Raw genomic sequence first — 18,792 nt, forward strand, 5'->3', positions numbered from 1 at the left:
TTACTCTTTGATGCTGTGTAATTCAGTATGCAAGAGTCAGTCTACCTCTTTTAAAACTCTGGCACTAGCACACACTAGCTGAGTGAATTAGACAAGCAATTAGGGTTCTTTGTGCTTCAGTTTCCTCATCTACAAACTGGGCTTCTTAGGGGTGTTGAGAGGATTAAATGGAACATTATACATACATCCCTTATAACAGTATCTTGTGCATAATATCCAGTTGGTTTCTGTTAGTCACTGTTATTGTTAGATAAATTAGATGATGTAATTAGATAACAACATTCTATTAGGTTGGTGTAAAAGTAGTTGCAGTATTTGCCATTTAAAAATGATGGTAGCCGGGCGCAGTGGCTCATGCCTGTAATCCCAACACTTTGGGAGGCCAAGGCAGGTGTATCACAAGGTCAGGAGTTTGAGACCACCCTGGCCAACATAGTGAAATCCCGACTCTACTAAAAATACAAAAAATTATCTGGGTGTGGTGGCGGGCACCTGTAATCTTAGCTACTTTGAAGGCTGAGGCAGGAGAATCTCTTGAACCCGAGAGGTGGAGGTTGCAGTGAGCCAAGATACCGCCACTGTACTCCAGCCCAGGTGACAGTGCGAGACTCCGTCTCAAAAAAAAAAAAAAAAAAAGATGGCAAAAACTTCAGTTACTTTTGCACCAAGCTAAGAGTGTCATTCATTCATTCATTCATTCATTCATTCTGTTTACATCCAATTTGCACTCCATATATGAACTGGGGATACAGAAACCACCAAAGCCATTTCTGTTCTCAGGGCTTTAGCATCTACTGTGGAGAATGGACAAGTAACAGGCATGGGCAAGATTTAAACAGCATGGCTGCCATGCTCAAGAAGCTGCAAGGCCAGTACTAATGAGTCACAGAATTAGAGCAGGGCAGTTCCAGGTGTGGTAGGTCTTAAAGCATGTGTAACTTGGGCAGCCCTGTTTTTAAGAAAGGATCCAAAATGTTGCACTTTTCGTTAGGTGCGAACATGTATGCCGGATGGGCTCTCAACTTAAGTTGCAGGAGCTCCATGGCAACTCTGCCCCTGGTTGAAGGAGGAGGGAGCCAGGACTTGGCTGTAGAGAAGCAGCCACTGTTGGCATAGGGCCCAAAGTGAAGGCTGTTGTCTGCCATCCCAGGGGTTTTGGCAGATACCTGCAGGTAACCAGAGGCTTTGAAAGGATTAGTATAAGGGCATGACTAGGGGCAAGGAGAAGAGAGGAGAGTATTGTCATAAATCAGGTGAGAAATCTTGCTTAACGGCAATCATCTGGGGCTAAAAAGGAGAGAGTGTGTATGAAATATTAATAAAGGATTAGCAGAATTTCATGGTATGACCTTGTTTCTAAAGGTTAATTATTGAGTTAGCTATAAAGGGGATGGGTTAACCCAAAGCCACTTGACCTTCTGAATTTTGTCGGGCTATTCCAGATACATGGATAAGTAATGGCTTTTTTCTGTCATTCCTTCTCCTGGTTTCATGAATCTCCCTTGACCCCCTCTGTTCTGGTTCAACAATGAAATCAATGACATCGCCACAACTTAACGGAAAAAAATGGAGTCCCACAGACTCTCCAGGTTCTTTTTCTCAGAGGAAATTGATTTGGGTGTCCTTTAGTCAATGTCTAAACGTATTGAGGTTCCTATAACAGATGAAGCTGCAGCGGTGCAGGCGAGAAATAAAAGGCCCAGGAAGCATAAACTTTTTACTTAAAGAGCCAGCCCGGCTTAACAACAAACAATCCATCTCTCCCAATGAGAAACTGAGAAAGATAAGAGTTCTGCTTCAGCTACACCCGTGCACGGACCTGGGAGTAAAAGTTTTCCATCTTAAATGCCAAGGACAGGTGTAAACAGAAGCTCAGCGCTTCCTGGGAGGCGGCTTACAAAGAAGAACTGATCAGAAGCCTTTCATCTCTGACCCTTTACCTCCAGGTCTATTCCGGGGCACGGAGGTGATGGGGCTGCTGTCCTTTGCGCCCAAGGAAGTGACAGGCCACCTGCTGATCAATAGCTCCTCTGGTAATGTCTTCAGAACTTAGAAGAGGGCCAGGGAGCAAAGTAGAAATCAATACTCGGGTCTGGGGAGAAGGAGGTTATCGTTGTATTCATTTCATTTCTAAAAAAGAGAGAAAACAACAAAGAAAAACTGACCCCCTTTGTGCTTCTTGAGAAATGAATGTGCTTTCTGAGGAAGCATGGAGCTGAGTCTTGGATCTTAGTCAACCTCATGCCCAAGGTGAGACGCTGCTGAGTTGCTGAGTTTTGATGTCCTCAGTGCCGTTCACTGGGGCAGCATTACCTGATTTACTTCTGAGCATCGCTAAGTCATTAACAACTTATAGCAGAAAAACATAAAAGGGAAGTGTTTCTGACAACACACCTGAGGCTTTAGGAATGAGCCGCTCAATAGATAAATGGGGAAATCAACAAAGCAAGTGGGAGAATGGAGGGATTGATTTATGGGGAAGATTGCTCCTTTGATGTTTTGCTGAGCTAATCAATGATTCTTTTTTTCCTTTTTTGACAAGGATTAGGGGACAGGAGATGAGTAAAGGATTAAGATGAGTAACCTACAAATGCCTAGAATAAATAAATTTACAGGAGAGAGAGGAATTCCTTTGGAATTGGCCATAGAGTTGAATATTATCTAAGAAATTAATTCAAAAATTATTTGTGTCTCAGCCCTTTGACCTCTGGTCCACTTGCCTTCATTGTTTCTTACATTAATAGATGCTCACTGGCTCTTTCTAAATTTTTAAAAATTTACAATTTAACTTCTTAATAGAAAGATGTTTGAAAAAAATTGCCTTCAAGAAACAGTAAAAACTCACCCCATGAAATATTTAAAATTACATCAGCACATAGGTTGTGTCAGATAGACATGAAAGGACTGAATTTGTCTCTTCCATCGCTGGTATATAAAATGATTGCATTTTATTAAACTTAGAAATTCAATAAATTCACTCTTCTAATTAGGGTAAGATTAAGATTATTTTTGGTAGATAAAATTTTTAAATTTTTTTAAAAAATGTTTGTTGTCTGAGTCTAACAATACAATGTCTACTTAGCTCTTATTTGATTTTTTAAAGGTAAGAGGAGGCCAAGCGCAGTGGCTCATGCCTATAATCCCAGCGGTTTGGGAGGCCGAGGCGGGTGGAGTGCCTGAGGTCAGGAGTTTGAGACCAGCCTGACCAACATGGTGAAACCCCGTCTTTACTAAAAATACAAAAATTAGCCGGCATGGTGACACATGCCTCTAATCCCAGCTACTTGGGAGGCTGAGGAAGGAGAATCACTTGAGCCTGGAAGGTGAAGGTTGCAGTGAGCTGAGATGGTACCATTGCACTCCAGCCTGGGCAACTAGAGTTGAGAGTCTGTTTCAAACAAACAAACAAAAAAAAGTAAGAAGGGAGCAGAGAGGCGGTGCTCAGGGCTGTGTCACTACAAGCCCCTCCAGAAGACGGCGCTGCTCTCCAGGGATTCCCCCAGCAGCGCTAGGTGTGTCCTGCTCAGCCACCCACCTGGTCCCCATTCCTCCTCTTACCCCTCTCCTGTGCTCCACAGGCAGAGAACACTCTACTAAATGTACATCGGATCATGTCCTTTGCCTGCGAGATCGAGTCCTTTAACCCCTAAATGGCTTCCCATCATACATGAGATAAAACCCAAGCTCCTGCTCACACCACCGTCTACTCTGGCTCACTTCTCCGACCTCACTCGCTGTCACACTCCCCACCTCCCTCAGGCTCACTCCACCCACACACACACAAAGCCCAGTCCTGTGTCCGGGTCTCAGGGGTTCTCCGCAGATCTGGGCAGGGCTGACCCCCGCCCCCGACCTATAGGTCATGCTCAACCATTGCCTCCTAGAGGGGCCACTCCAACCAAGCTATAGTGAACAGCACACAGAACTCCTGTTACACTTTATGATGTTTTTCAGAGTGTTTATGTGTCTTTTGAATCATGTTATTTATTCACTCATGCATTTATGGTTTGTCTTCCCCATTAGCTAGTACATCCCATAGGCGAGTGGCTGTCCTGCTCACTGCAGGGCCCCCAGTGTTTGGGGCAGTGCCAGCACAGGGCAGGCATCTGATATGTGGTCACCTGGAAGAAAAAAAGGAAGGAAGAAAGGAAAGAAAGAAGGAAGAAAGGGAGGACGGGAGAAAGGAAGTGAGAAAGGAAGGAAGAAGGGATAAAAGGCAAGAGGGAGGACAGGAAGGAAAAAGAAAGCAGGAAAGGAGGAAGGGAGGGAGAAACAGGAAGAGGAAATTAAGAGGGGACGAAAGGAGGGAAGGAATGAGGGAAGGAACGGAAGGAAGGAAGGAAGGAAGGAAGGAAGCAAGGAAGGAAGGAAGGAAGGAAGGAAGGGAGGGAGGGAGGGGAAGAGATGGAGGGAAGGGAGGAGGAAAGAGTGGAGAGAGGAAGAAAAGGAAGGAAAAGAGGGAAGGAAGAAGGGAAGGAGAAGGAGAGTGATACACTATGCCACGGCCATGGAGCTCTAGAGAGAGCCCTAAATACATACTCTAAGCTTCTCAAGAGCAAAATCAGTGTCTTTTCATTACCAGCACTTCTTGTGTCCAGCACATAATTATACATTCAAAAATTATTTGAAAGAAAGCAGAAAATAAATGAGCTAAAGTTTATGATCCAGCCAAGGATGGTCACAAAAAGGTAACAGTGCAATAATCACCAGTCAGCACAGTCCTGTGATAGTTCATTATAAACACAGTGTAGTAGGAATGCTCACAACATGCCGGTGTGAGGTACCCTTACTGTTACCCCCACTTTACAGTGTATAGCAGAAGAACCATCCACTCAGGAGTTATTTGTCCCAGGTGACAGGCTAGGGTGTGGCAGAGCTGGGATCTAGGGAGAGGCCATCTAGCTCCAGGCTCCAAGCCCATAGCCATGGAGTGATCAACACCACCAACCTGGTGGGTATCCCACTCACAAGGGACACGAGGCTCACAGGAGTGGGGAGTGAAGCATGAGTCCACAGAGCAAGGAGTGAGTAGTGCAGCCATGGAGAGGGTTCAGGAAAGGGGGGGGGTATTCTCACACGGAGTTCTAGCTCTCTAGGGTGGACATGTTCAGTGCAGCCTTTCCTGACCTTTTTGTTTTCTGCATGCCTGAAGCACAGCACTCATCCATTGACCCCATGAGTAGGGAAGACATGCAAACTAGGAAAAGTGGTGAAAGCTAAGGCAAAAAGAGTTGGTTGGGCCCAGGCTAATGAGGGACAAGGATTTGGGACACATAGTAGAATTGAGCAGTTATTAGAAACTCTAGGTAAATTATTCATGTGGTGCATGAGATGCATTTGAAAGAGAATCTTTTAAAAAATAATTTCAACTTTTACTTTAGATTCAGGGGGTACATATGCAGGTTTGTTACCTGAGTATATTGCATGATGCTGAGGTTTCGGGTACCATTGAGTCCATCACTCAAGTAGTAAGTATAGCACTCAATTTGTAGTTTTTCAGCCCTCATTCCTTTTCCTTCCTCTCCCTCCTAGTAGTTCCCAGTGCTTATTGTTCCCGTCTCTATGTCCATGTGTACTCAATGCTTAGCTCCCACTTATAAGTGAGAAGATGCAGTATTTGGTTTTCTGTTCCTGCATTAATTTGCTTAGGGTAATAGCCACGAGCTATATCCATGTTGGTTCAAAGGACATGATTTCATTCCTTTTTATGGCAGTATAGTATTCCATGGTGTATATGTACCACATTCACTTTATCCAGTCCACCAGTGATGGGCACATAAGTTGATTCAGTGTCTTTGCTACTGTGAATAGTGCTGCAAGAAATATACAAGTGCATGTGTCTTTTTGGTAGAAGGATTTATTCTCCTTTGGGTATATACCCGGTGTATTAGTCCATTCTCATGCTGCTATAAGGACATACCTGAGACTGGGTAATTTATAAAAGAAAGAGGTTTAATTGACTCACAGTTCCATACAGCTGGGAAGGCCTCAGGAAACTTACAGCCATGGCAGAAGAAGAAGCAAACACATCCTTCTTCACAAGGCAGTTGGAGAGAGAAGAATGAGAGTTGAGTGAAGGGGGAAGCCCCTTATAAAACCATCAGATCTCATGAGAACTTATTGTCATGAGAACAGCATGGGGGAAACCACTCCCATGATTCAATTACCTCCCACTAGGTCCCTCCCACGACCCATGGGGATTATGGGAACTACAACTCAAGATGAGATTTGGGTGGGGATATAGCCAAACCATATGTATTAGTCCATTTTCATATGGCTATAAAGAAATACCCGAGACTGGGTAATTTATAAAGAAAAAGAGGTTTAATGGACTCACTGTTCCATATGGCTGGGGAGGCCTCACAATCATGGCAAAAGACAAGGAGGAGCACAGGCACATCTTACATGGTGGCTGGCAAGAGGGCATGTGCAGGGGAATTGCCCTTTATAAAACCATCAGACCTTGTGAGACTATTCACTATCAGGAGAACAGCACGGGAAAAAACCCACCCCCATGATTTAATTACCTCCCACCAGGTCCCTCCCACAACATGTGGGGATTACGGGAACTACAATTCAAGATAAGATTTGGGTAGAGACACAGCCAAACCGTATATGCCATATCTCCCAGTAATGAAATTGCTGTGTCAAATGATAGTTCTGTTTTAAGTTCTCCGAGAAATCTCCAAACTACTTTCCACAGTGGCTAAACTGATTTACATTCCCACCAAGAGTGTATAAACGTTCCATTTTCTCTGCAGCCTTGCCAGCATCTGTTATTTATTTATTTATTTATTTATTTACTTTTTAATAATAGTCATTCTGACTGGTGTGAGATATTATCTCATTGTGGTTTTGATTTGCATTTTTCTGATGATTAGTGATGTTATTTTTTCATATATTTGTTGGCTGCTTGTATGTCTTCTTTAGAGAAGTGTCTGTTTATATCTTTTGCCCACTTTATAATGAAGTTACTTGTTTTTTATTTGTTGAATTCTTTAAGTTCCTTATAGATTCTGGATACTAGACCTTTGCCAGATGCAGAGTTTGTTAAATATTCTGAAAGAGAATAATCTTAAGACAAAGGGAAAAACTAGAACATTAATAGATTACTGTGTCCATTACAGTAATGGAATAATGATAAAATAGTAACTGATGAGATTTATAAACTATTAAAGTGTGTATCTGTGAGTGAACGTATTAAACAAAATGTGGAGTATAGAAACAATGGAATATTATACAGCCTTAAAAAGGAAGGACATTCTGGCATATGCTACACCATACATGAACCTTGAGAACATTGTGCTAAGTGAAGTAAGGCAGATACAAAAAGATAAATACTGCATGATCCCACTCATAACAGGTAAACAGAGTAGTCCAGTTCATAGAGTCGAAATTCAATGTCGTTGAATTTTGCTGGTTATCAGGGGCTGCAGGGAGGGAGGAATGGGGAGTTATGATTTAATGGGTATAGAGTTTCTGTGCTGTGAGATGAACACATTCTAGAGATGGATGGTGGTGATAGTAGCACAACATTATGAATGTACTTAATGCCACTGAATCATATGCTTAAAATTTATTAAAATGGTAAATTTCATGTTATGCATATTTTACCACAATAAAAAGAAAGAAATACATAAACGAATACATTATTAGCTAAGAGACAGAGCAAGTGAGAAATGGAAGACGGTTCAGCATTTGGGATTGGAATCCATGGAGAATGACTGAGCAGCGAAGTCAGGAGTGTGTCTGGCACAGAGGACAGGGGATCAGGACAGCGGATGGAGGAGTTTCCTGGAACATATGGTTTTGAGGTGCCTGTGAACATTCCACCTGAGTCACCAGCAGGTGAGAATACTCAAGTGGGAGGAATTCACAGAGGTCAGGGTAGTGGACCCCGCCAAAAGCTCGGTAGAGGCATTTAGTTCATTGATTTACTACTTACCTGCCTGTAGAGGAAGTAACCAGCTACGGAAAAATTGTCTGCATGGTAACCTTTAGGGATGTATCACTAAGTCTGCTTTGCTAGAATTCGTAGGTAGAAGAGCATTTACTGGTGTCAAGTGTTAGGCACTGCCCTGGGAGTGCTTTCCCTTCGTGGACAGACTGCGCCACTGAGTTCTTTCAGCCTAAAGTTCATGGACTGTGCCTCCAGCCTGTGCATATTCACCTCCCCTTAAACTTAATTCACCTTAAGCGCCACAGGGCTCAGCGGGACCGTGCCCTTGGCACCATCCTATGCAACCTTGACAAAATGGATGGCTGTCTCTCAACTTCTCTGGGCTCCGGGAGGGATTTTCACAGGCCTTATCTAGGCCCTGGCATCAGCAGCTCAGACCTGACTCACCCCACATGTGCCAGTGGATCCTGGAGGCCCACAATGTGAGGAAGTAAGCCACACACAATTGGGGACGCCTTTTGTATGGCAACTGAGCTTCACTTTTCCTGGCTCTAAATAGCACCTATGCTATGGCAACGTGACGTGCAGCGTCGCTTCTATTTTTGGTTCTTCAGTGCTAACTTTCTACTGTTTTATGTTAAACTGAATGTCAAGAGATGTTTTCTTTGCTTAATATTATGGTTTCATCTACAAAGTGACTAAAACACATACCCCCTTCAAGAATTTTGAAAAGCTACCTTCTCACTTTGCACACTGGTGCAATGCCATCTAAAAATTTCCATCTTAAATCTAAACTGTTGCAAAGGATGTGTTTTCCAGTGTATTCGAAATGTTTAAATATTAACATTTGTAAATAAAATTATTTCTCTCATCTTCAAACGCATCCAATGGAATAAACACTTCAGTCATTTGTTACCGACCACTATCTGTTTAAAATACTGGAACCAGATTTTCAGTAAAAATCAGAAATTTTACACCAATGCATTTCCTCTTCAAGAGCTACATTCCACTCCATGCCCCTTCAGAACTTTATTTTAACATAATATCTTCAGATGTTTGAGAGTTTATTTTATGATCAACTATCATATATCCCTGGAAAAGAATGTACATTGAAACTTAACATTTTAAATAATTCCTGTGACCGAATGGCTCTAAATATTAAAAAGTTTATTCTGGATGGAATAATCAACACAATTTTTGCTAGTACGTAATTTGGCAAAACAATACATTTCCCAGTTTTGATAAATAATTCTTAAATATGACAGAAAAATTTGTGGGAAGTATGAAATGTTGAGGTGGAGATGTTAATTTGGTTAAAGAAGGCAACATTTCCAATGGCTTCTTTTTTGATGCCTAGGAGATGTTTATACCTCGAGGAAACATATCAGAGCAGAATGCCCCTCTTTTGTCAACTGGGATCAGGGTCCCTGAGAAAGCAAAGGTGGCAAAGGACGCTGAGCAGCTTTAGGTCAGCTGGCTAAAGACACCAGGTCCTAGCACACGGGCAGGGCAAGTAGGAAATTGACTGCAGGGACTATCCACGCCAGGCACCTTTTGGAAAGTCTTCACATACTGTGGGTGGAGCATGAATCCCAGAGTAAAGGCCACTCTTCTACAAAGTCAAGTCACAACACTGAGAAGAAATATGCAAATCACATATGGGTTCTCTCTACTTTCAGACCTGCAGACTTAGGCCACTTCAAACAAATGACAATTCATTGTATTATTGAGGGTTGTAAGCATACATGGTTCTGCAAGCACCCTAAATAACACTATTTTTTTATTCTACCAATAGTCATTTGAGCAATTGCCATGTCAGGCCATGGCACTTAAGCACTGAGGATCCAGGGTCGAACAAGAGGGACTTTAGGGACTGGGTCAGTGGGACATGGATGGTGGGATAATGGGATAATGAAGGATGAGGGAGACAGAGGGTCTAAGATGATCCCCCATAGTTCTGCTTGGGCTACCTGATGGGAATTCAGAAAAAAAAGCCAGGTTAGAGAGAGACAGAAATTAGTTTGGTCTCTGGTCTGTGTGACCAGGATGCTTGGGGGCATTATAGGTAGAGACAATTGGTTCTATGGACCTGAGTTTTAATCCAAATATATGACCAATCATAGCTCATGATCTTTTTTTCCTTTCTTTCTTTTTTGAGATGGAATCTTGCTCTCTCATCCAGGCTGGAGTATAGTGGCTCGATCTCGGCTCACTGCAACCTCTGACTCCTGGGTTCAAGCAATTCTTCTGACTCAACCTCTCAAGTAGCTGGGATTACAGGCGTGCAGTACCACACCCAGCCAATGTTTGTATTTTTAGTAGAGATAGGGTTTCACCATGTTGGCCATGGTTGACCAGTCTGGTCTAGAACTCCTGACCTCAGGTCGTCCTTGACCACCAGCTTTGACCTCCCAAAGTACTGAGATTACAGGTGTGAGCCACCGTACCCAGCCAGCTCATGATCTTTTAAAAAAAAAAAAAATGAAATACAAAGAACACTCATTCATTGAGCATATATTTTATACCACATGCTGTGCAAGTTTTGGGGGTTTCAAAAATGAAGAGACCTGTGCCTTGGTCTCCAGAAGCTCACAGACTAGTGGACGTAGCAGATATGTAAGAAAAGAGGAAAGAGGGGAATCCTTGGAGAGCAGGTTTGGGTTTGGCTCATCTGCCGGACCTGGGCCTAGATCAACCAAGCATACTAGAATCGGAATGCTGATAAGGCAGTAGAGTTTATCTAACTTGCATCTCTTATTTTACAGATAAATACTGCGGCAGTTTCTCTCAGAACTGACATTCAGGGTCTGCAGATACCCGAGGGATGTCCTTTTGCGGGTACTGCACACTCTTCAGCTCAGAGCACCGCTAAGTCACAGAGTGACACTGACAGACCTTCTAGAGACCAGCGCCTGAAAGTGAAAGGCCACTGCTTACCAGTTGCATGCAGAGATGCGTGGGGACCACTCTGCTTGCTGCCCATCAATGCACATAAACCCCGGGCTATTTTCTGAGAATGCATCTAAAACCTCCTTAAATATTCTTCATGTCTTGCAGTAGGGGTTCTAATAAGAAACTATTCTTCATCCAAGTATAAACTATGCTTTTCCTAATAGGAAACATGGACACTTCATCTTGAACAAATCCATCTTTTAAGGTAGGAGGTGATGAACAAGCATATGAAATCAAAGACAAGAGAAAACAAAAAGCCTCAAAAATGTTCCTGCCTTCACTTTGTCCTGCTGGTGTCTGATGGCTCTCTGGCCCCGGCCTCCTCACCACCTCTGGGACATGGGTCATTGTGTTCTTTAGCTCATCACTTCCATGGGGACCAGCAACTCCTCCCTCATTCTTTATGAGAACCTCACTCACGCACCACACCAACTGTGGACAGGACACAGGGGCATGGACACAGTTCCCTCTGGAATGGCCATGCTGCCATTTGACAAGGCCAGCAATGGCAAACGTCCAATTCATCCAGATACATCTCAAGAGCCTTTTTCAAATCTCAGCACTGCATAGAAGCACAGGGCACATCCTTTACCAGCTCCTATATAAGCACAGCTTTTGTTTTGTTGCATAGAAAAGACCTGCCAACGATACAGCTTGGGCAGAATAGCTCCTTCTGTTCTCAGCAGGATTATTCAGCTCTCAGAAGCAAAGGCTGGCTTCAGAGCCTGAACTTCCCTTCTACCAAATGGGCCCCTTTAAGCACAGAGGAATTCTAGAATGATTCTTTTTCTAGGAAGTATGTGTCATTTTCTAAGTAGCAGACTAGAACTGAGATTTAGCCCAACTTGTTCTAATCTTCACTGTTGTCCAGAGGTGACTATATCTGAAGTTAGTGAAATTCAGTACTGCCACTTACACAGGCCCCTTCCAAGACTCCAAGACGCTGGGAAGGATATTAGTATTGTGTTCAACGTTTTTTTTTTTTTCTTTTTTCTCTTTTTAGACGGAGTCTCCTTCTGTTGCCCGGCCTGGAGTACAATGGCATGATCTCGGCTCACTGCAACTCCACCTCTCAGGTTCCAGTGATTCTCCTGCCTCGCCCTCCCGAGTGGCTGGGATTACAGGCACTCGCCACCATGCTGGGCTACTTTTTTGTATTTTTAGTAGAGATGGAGTTATGGGGTTTCACCGTGTTGGCCAGGCTGGTCTCAATCTCCTGACCTCAGGAGATCAGCCTGCCTTGGCCTCCCAATGTGCTGGGATTACAGGTGTGAGCCACTGTGCCCAGCCTGTGTTCGATATATTTTTAAATTGAAAAAATAAGATCTCTTACAGTCATCAGATAAAACCTCTGTGTCCTCCCACCCTGCCTTCTCACCGCCATACTTCTTCAGACAGCATTGGATTGACATGAGCGTGTTACACCTACAGCGGAGCTTACACAAAATCCATCAATGAACACATCCAAAATCCATGACACCACTCCAAGGAGAGCAGCAGTGACAAACTGATAATGCGCTGTCCATTCTAGAAGCATTTAAAACTACTTTACAAGCAAACTAGAAATGCCCTAAAATCCTACACTCATACATGAAAGAAACTGATAGAGATTTTTCCAAATTTGATGATAATTATAAAGATTTGCATAATATTACCAATTACAAGTTGTAAAACTGAAAGAAATTTTTCTACACTATCAAAACTGTTGTTTAAAAAGAATCTATCAACCATGCTAAAGGAAAGACTAGTCCATCTCTATATTCTCTTTATAGAAAATTGTATTACAAAATTAGTGTTATATAGAGAGGTGTTTAAAGAGTATGCCATTAAAGTACGAAGGAAAAAGTGTTATAGAGATATGTACAATTAGTTAATAAAATGCTATTTTTTTATTTTGTTATCATTTTGTGATGCATTAACTTTTTAAAATTTGTAATTTGTAGTGACTTTCTCATTCAAAGTAAACATTTGTATGTATTTCACACAGAGTACTGAAATGCTGAAAGTACAGATGCAATAAACTTAGGTATTGAGTGAAATACTCAGTATTGCTTTATGGTAATTATTACTTGCTTAAAATTCTGACAGAGGCCGGGTGTGGTGGCTCATGCTTGTAATCCTAGCACTTTGGGAGGCCGAGATGGGTGGATCACCTGAGGTCGGGAGTTTGAGATCTGCCTGGCCAACATGGCGAAACCCCATCTTTACTTAAAATACAAAAATTAGCTGGGCGTGGTGGCGAGCACCTGTAATTCCAGCTACTCAGGAAACTGAGGCAGGAGAATTGCTTGAACCCAGGAAGCGGAGGTTGCAGCAAGCCCAGTTGGAGCCACTGCACTTCAGCCTGGGCCACAAAGCCAGACTCCATCTCAGAAAAGAATAAATAAAAGTAAGAATAAAATAAATTCTGAGAGACTGAATATATTCTTTTTTTAATTTTTTCCATATTTTGGCTATCCTATTGTCATGTTAATAGATTTGATGTATCAGGTTACAGTTAGATAGAATTTGTCTTTTTGTCTTTGATAAATCATCTAATTAAGAATACTTACACATTTAATAACTTTAATTAATGGCTACATGCTTATCTTTACACCTGGGCATAATATGTAAGACACCTAATCTGAACACTAAATTCATCAAAACAAAAATATTTACATTTATTATTAGTACTAGGGCATCACAACACACTCTCAGTTGTAATTCCTATAATTTAGTTTACGCCACTTGCCTTGTAGATACTTTTTTACTGGAGGAAAAAGGCATTTGCTAAACACACAAATTAAGATGTCAGCCCTAGAGTACTGTGTACTCAAATTATCTCAGAAAGATAATAAACTAATTTTCTCTAAAAATATTTTATTAACCAGGACTTTTCAGATTACAAATGATGGAAAATCCAGCTGAAACTGACACGAGGGAAAACGGCGTTTCATGCCCATCCAGGGGGAAGTGTGGAGTGGGTGCCTGGACTCCAGGGCACAGCCTGCTGTCCTCCCTGGTGGCTCATTCTCAAATAGGCTCTCCCCTCGCAGTGGCGGGGCTGCTTCCAGCAACTCCAAGATTAAGACTCACAACTGCAGACCTGGATGAAACGGTAATGGTGCCTTTCTCTCAACCACACCAGCAAAAGCCACCAGACTGTCTCCTGAGTTTGGGTGAACCCAGTCCAATACAGGACCGGGGCTAGAAAAACACATTCTGCAGATGGGTCAAGTCTGAGAGCAGAATGCTGGCTTATTAAAGGAGAAGGAAACAGATTATGAGCAGAAAAGCAATTGCTTAGTGTGATCATGGACTGATAAAGAGTCTATCTGATGTCAAACTCAGGAAAGTGGTTTTGTAGATGCTGCCTCTGAGACCTGTTTTCCTTTTTTTTTTTTTTTTTTGGTTTGGTGCCTACATGAAAAACAAAATGTCCACCTACCAGGAATACACACCTAGTGGTGAGTGGAATTAAAGTCCTACCAAGGCTGTCAGAAATGAAGCTCAAGTGAGGTCATGGCAAAATGTTGAAGCGTTATAAATTAGATTAGAAAAATAGTCACCTGCCAAAGCAAACAGTATGGGTGGAGGGGAAAGAGAGAAATGAGATGGCCAAGCTCAAAGTGGGCACGCTGACATTTCACGCGGTTCACTAACTCTACTTTGTGGCCTTCATAAATTTCACTCAGAATGACTGTCAATGAAATTAATGAAACCACAGGCTGTTCAACAAAAGAAATATCAATCTGTAGCATTCCAGCGGGTCAGCGAGACCTCCACATATTGTAGGTGTGCTTCATGTCATCAAAAGTTGGGTGCTGAGTTGGCTTGAGTTACCTTTCAGGAATTTCACGAAGATTCTGTATCAACGAAGTTCAGGTAACTTTTAGAGCTGGAAACCCTGCTTTAAAGACATAAACCAACAACACCTATGGGTCTGGTAAACCAATTTCAATCTCTACCTCTCTCCTTTCTCAGAATAAAACCTTTCTCCAGCTTTCTTAAAAAATACAAAAATTAGCCGGGTGTGGTGGCACACGCCTGTAGTCCCAGCAACTCGAGAGGCTGAGACAGGAGAATCGCTTGAACCCGGGAGTCAGAGGTTGCAGCGAGCTGAGATCATGCCACTGCACTCCCTGCCGAGGTGACAGAGCAAGACTCTGTCTCAAAAAAAAAAAAAAAAAAAAAGATTTTAAAAAAAATTTGTACTTTCATTGTATCAAAGAGAAAGCAAGAGTTTTTTTAAATATAGTTCCAAAAATCAAGATGGAAAATAGACATCACAGAGATTTTGTTATGATACGAGTTTCTTTCCTAATGTCTCTGGGAAGAGCAATGGTGTACATGTATGTACATGCATAGCTGTGTTTGAGTATATAAATAACAAACTTGGCCGGGCATGGTGGCTCACTGCTGTAATCCCAGCACTTCGGGAGGCCGAGGAGGGTGGATCACAAGGTCAGGAGATCAAGACCATCCTGGCTAACACGGTGAAACTCCATCTCTACTAAAAAATACAAAAAAAATTAGCCAGGCGTGGTGGCGGGCACCTGTAGTCCCAGCTACTCGGGAGGCTGAGGCAGGAGAATGACGTGAACCCGGAAGGCAGAGCATGCAGTGAGCCAAGACCGAGCCACTGCACTCCAGCCTAGGCAACAGAGCGAGACTCCGTCTCAAAAAAATAAATAAATAAAATAACAAACTTGAAGAGGTTTTAAAGAGAATTCCTATTGGTATTCCATAGTCATTTTTCACAATATTATGTAATTTAGAAAATTGAATTCTGTCTTACTTATGTACGAAATTCATATGTATTATGTAAAATATACAATGAAGTCCTACATTAAAGAAAAACACTACATGTTTGTCTCAGATCTCTGTCGCCCAGGCTGGAGTGCAGCGATGCCATCTAGACTCACTGCAGCCTCAACCTCCTGAGTTCAAGCGATTCTTTTGCTTCAGCCACCAGAGTAGCTGGGATTACAGGCACGCACCACTGTATCCAGCTAATTTTTGTATTTTTAGTAGAGATAGGGTTTCACCATGTTGGCCAGGCAGGTCTCGAACTCCTGGCCTCAAGTGATCTGCCCGCCTCAGCTTCCCAAAGTGCTGGGATTATAGACATGAGTCACTGCACCCAACCAAGGGAATTGAAAATTTGATTTCTTTTGTCGGGTCTATCATTTACTACTTAGATACATAATTCAGGTAATTATTATCTCTATTTCTTCATGTAGAGAAGCCTTATATATTTTTTTTATAATTCTTCTTCTTCTTCCTCTTCTTTTTTTTTTTTTTTTTCAGACAGGGTCTTACTTTGTTCCCTGGGCTGGAGTGTAGTGGCACAGTTTTGGCTTACTACAGTCTCAACCTCTGGGGCTCAAGTGATCCTTCCACCCAGCCTCCCTAGTAGCTGGGACTACAGGCATGCACCACCATACCCAGTTAATTTTTTGTATTTTTAGTAGAGACAGAGTTTCACCATGTTGCCCAGGTTGGTCTCGAACTCCTGGGCTCAAGCGATCCACCCACCTCGGCCTCCCAAAGTGTTGGGATTACAGGCGTGAGCCACCACATCCAGTCTACATAATTCTTCTAACATCCAAAAAACTAACAGCAATCTTAAAAAAAGGAGAATTAATGTTCTGTTCTCCCTATTCAGCAATTTTGAGTTTTCTTTCCGTTGAAGTCTATCATTAAGTGTCTTTCCTTGGGTTAGTTAAGCTGCCTCATGTCTTGCCTGGATGAACTCTCTTTCCATCTAACTCCAGATCTTTTGCCAACCACAACAGGAAGAAATAATTAAATAGATCCAGATCTTTCTCCAGAGGCACCATCCATTTTTGTGTGGGCTTCCAAACCATTATCAATGAGCAATATTCCATCTATCTAACTGCTGTAAAGTATTACCCGTCTGTCTTTAGATCATATTAACTTCTAACTTCTTGTTTCCTGGAACTACTCTAATCTTACATCAAATTCTCATCTTCCAGATCAGATAAAAATGAAATGTTTGAAGTTTCTGTGTATGTACGCATTTGCAGAATGAAGGAGCATTTCAAGTATGTAGTGACTGATCTAACAAAAGATGGCATTCTTAATTAATCATCTTATTAAGAAGAAGAAACTCCAAAACAGTAACAAAAGCTGCCATTTTCAGAGTTCTATGTGGGCAGCACTGTTAGGTATTCCACCATGGTTATCTCATTTAAATTCCTTAACAATCCCACAAGCTAAGTACCGTGATCCTTCTTCTATGCATAAGTAAACTGAAGTCACAACACTTCCCCAAGTTTCTACAGCTAGCTGGTGCCACACCAGAAATCAAGAATTCAAGGACACGTGTGATTTGATTACAAAGCTGGGCTTGGAATCACCATAACTTACTGATTCCCATGTTCTTTCTTTGATAATTATCAAGCTATCTTTGACAATTTTTTCATAGTACCTCAATATTCTCACATGTTAACAAATGGCGACTCATAGTCCTCTTAATACCTCTTAACTCGTGTATCCTGAGACACTCAAAAGTCAAGAGGCTTGACAAAAGTGTTGGTGAGGATGTGGAGAAATAGGAAACCTTGCATCTTATTGATGGGAATGCAAAATGGTGCGGCCACTATAGAAAACAGTATGACAATTCCTCAAAAATTAAACATAGAATTACCATGTGAGCCAGGAATTCTACTTTTGGGTATATACCGAAAAGAACTGAAAGTAGAGATTCAAACAGATATCAACCCATGTTCATAGCATTATTCACAGTAGCCTAAAGGTAGAAGCAACTCAAATGTCCATTGATGGATAAATGAAGAAGCAAAATGTGGCATACACATTCAATAGAATATTATTCAACCTTGAAAAGGAAGGAAAGTCTGACACATGCTATAACACATATGAACCTTGAAGACATTAGGATAAATGAAATAGATCAGTCACAAAAGGACAAATAATGTATGATTTCACTTGCATAAGGTACCAAGAGGAGTCAGATTCATAGACACAAAAAGTAGAATGGTGGTTACCAGGGAGGGGGGAGGGAGGACTAGGGAGTTGTTTAATGGAGGTGGAATTTCAGTTTGGTAAGATGAAAAATTCTGAAGATGGATAGTGGTGAGGTTTGCAAAACATGAATGTACTCAATGTTATTAAACTGTAAACTTAAAAATGGCTAAAATGATGAATTTTGTTTTACCACAGTTTTAAAAAAAAGAGACTTGCCCACCTCTCATCAGTTTGTTGCCTTTCACTGAAGTCTCACTTTTGTCTTTTCTGGGTTATTTCAGAATGAAGAGTTGATAGTCATAGATTTTATCTGCTAGTCACCCTAACTCTCCTTTTCATTATGACCTGTCTTAGGAACTTCCATACCAAGTTAACAAATCTCCCTTTGAGAGCTAATTTGTAAAGTAACTTGATGTGCCTGCCCTTGAGTGGTTAAATGATGAGAGCTACCATTAGGGAGAGCAGGCCATCGGGCAGAAACTGTGCTTAGCACTTTATATACATTCGTTTCTTTAATTCTCCTCATAATTTTAGGAGCTTGTTTTGATTATTACCTCCATTTCATACTCAAGGCACATCTTAGAAAATCCAAGGAAGTAGCCTGAGTAATTGTTGAAACTGAAAGAAAATTGAGAGTAAAGGATAAGGTGAGGTTCATGTTTTCGGCGAAGTCTTCCTACAGGGAGATGAAGTTGGAAGGGTTGGTAAAATTTACAAGGAGAAATGAGAGGAAACAAGAAAAGGTGTGTGTTTAACCCACCGTACTTAAAGCTAAAACCACACCTATTTATGAACAGCTGGAAAATTCTTTTGTATGATAGCATTGCCAGTAAACCAGGTACATGAAAGCAGATAAAATTTCAACTTCAGAAATAATGAAGTTGGCCGGGCACGGTGGCTCACACCTGTAATTTCAGCAGTTTGGGAGGCCAGGGCAGGTGGATCACCTG

This window comes from Macaca nemestrina, chromosome 8 (genome assembly GCF_043159975.1).
Source record: "Macaca nemestrina isolate mMacNem1 chromosome 8, mMacNem.hap1, whole genome shotgun sequence".
NCBI lineage: Eukaryota > Metazoa > Chordata > Mammalia > Primates > Cercopithecidae > Macaca > Macaca nemestrina.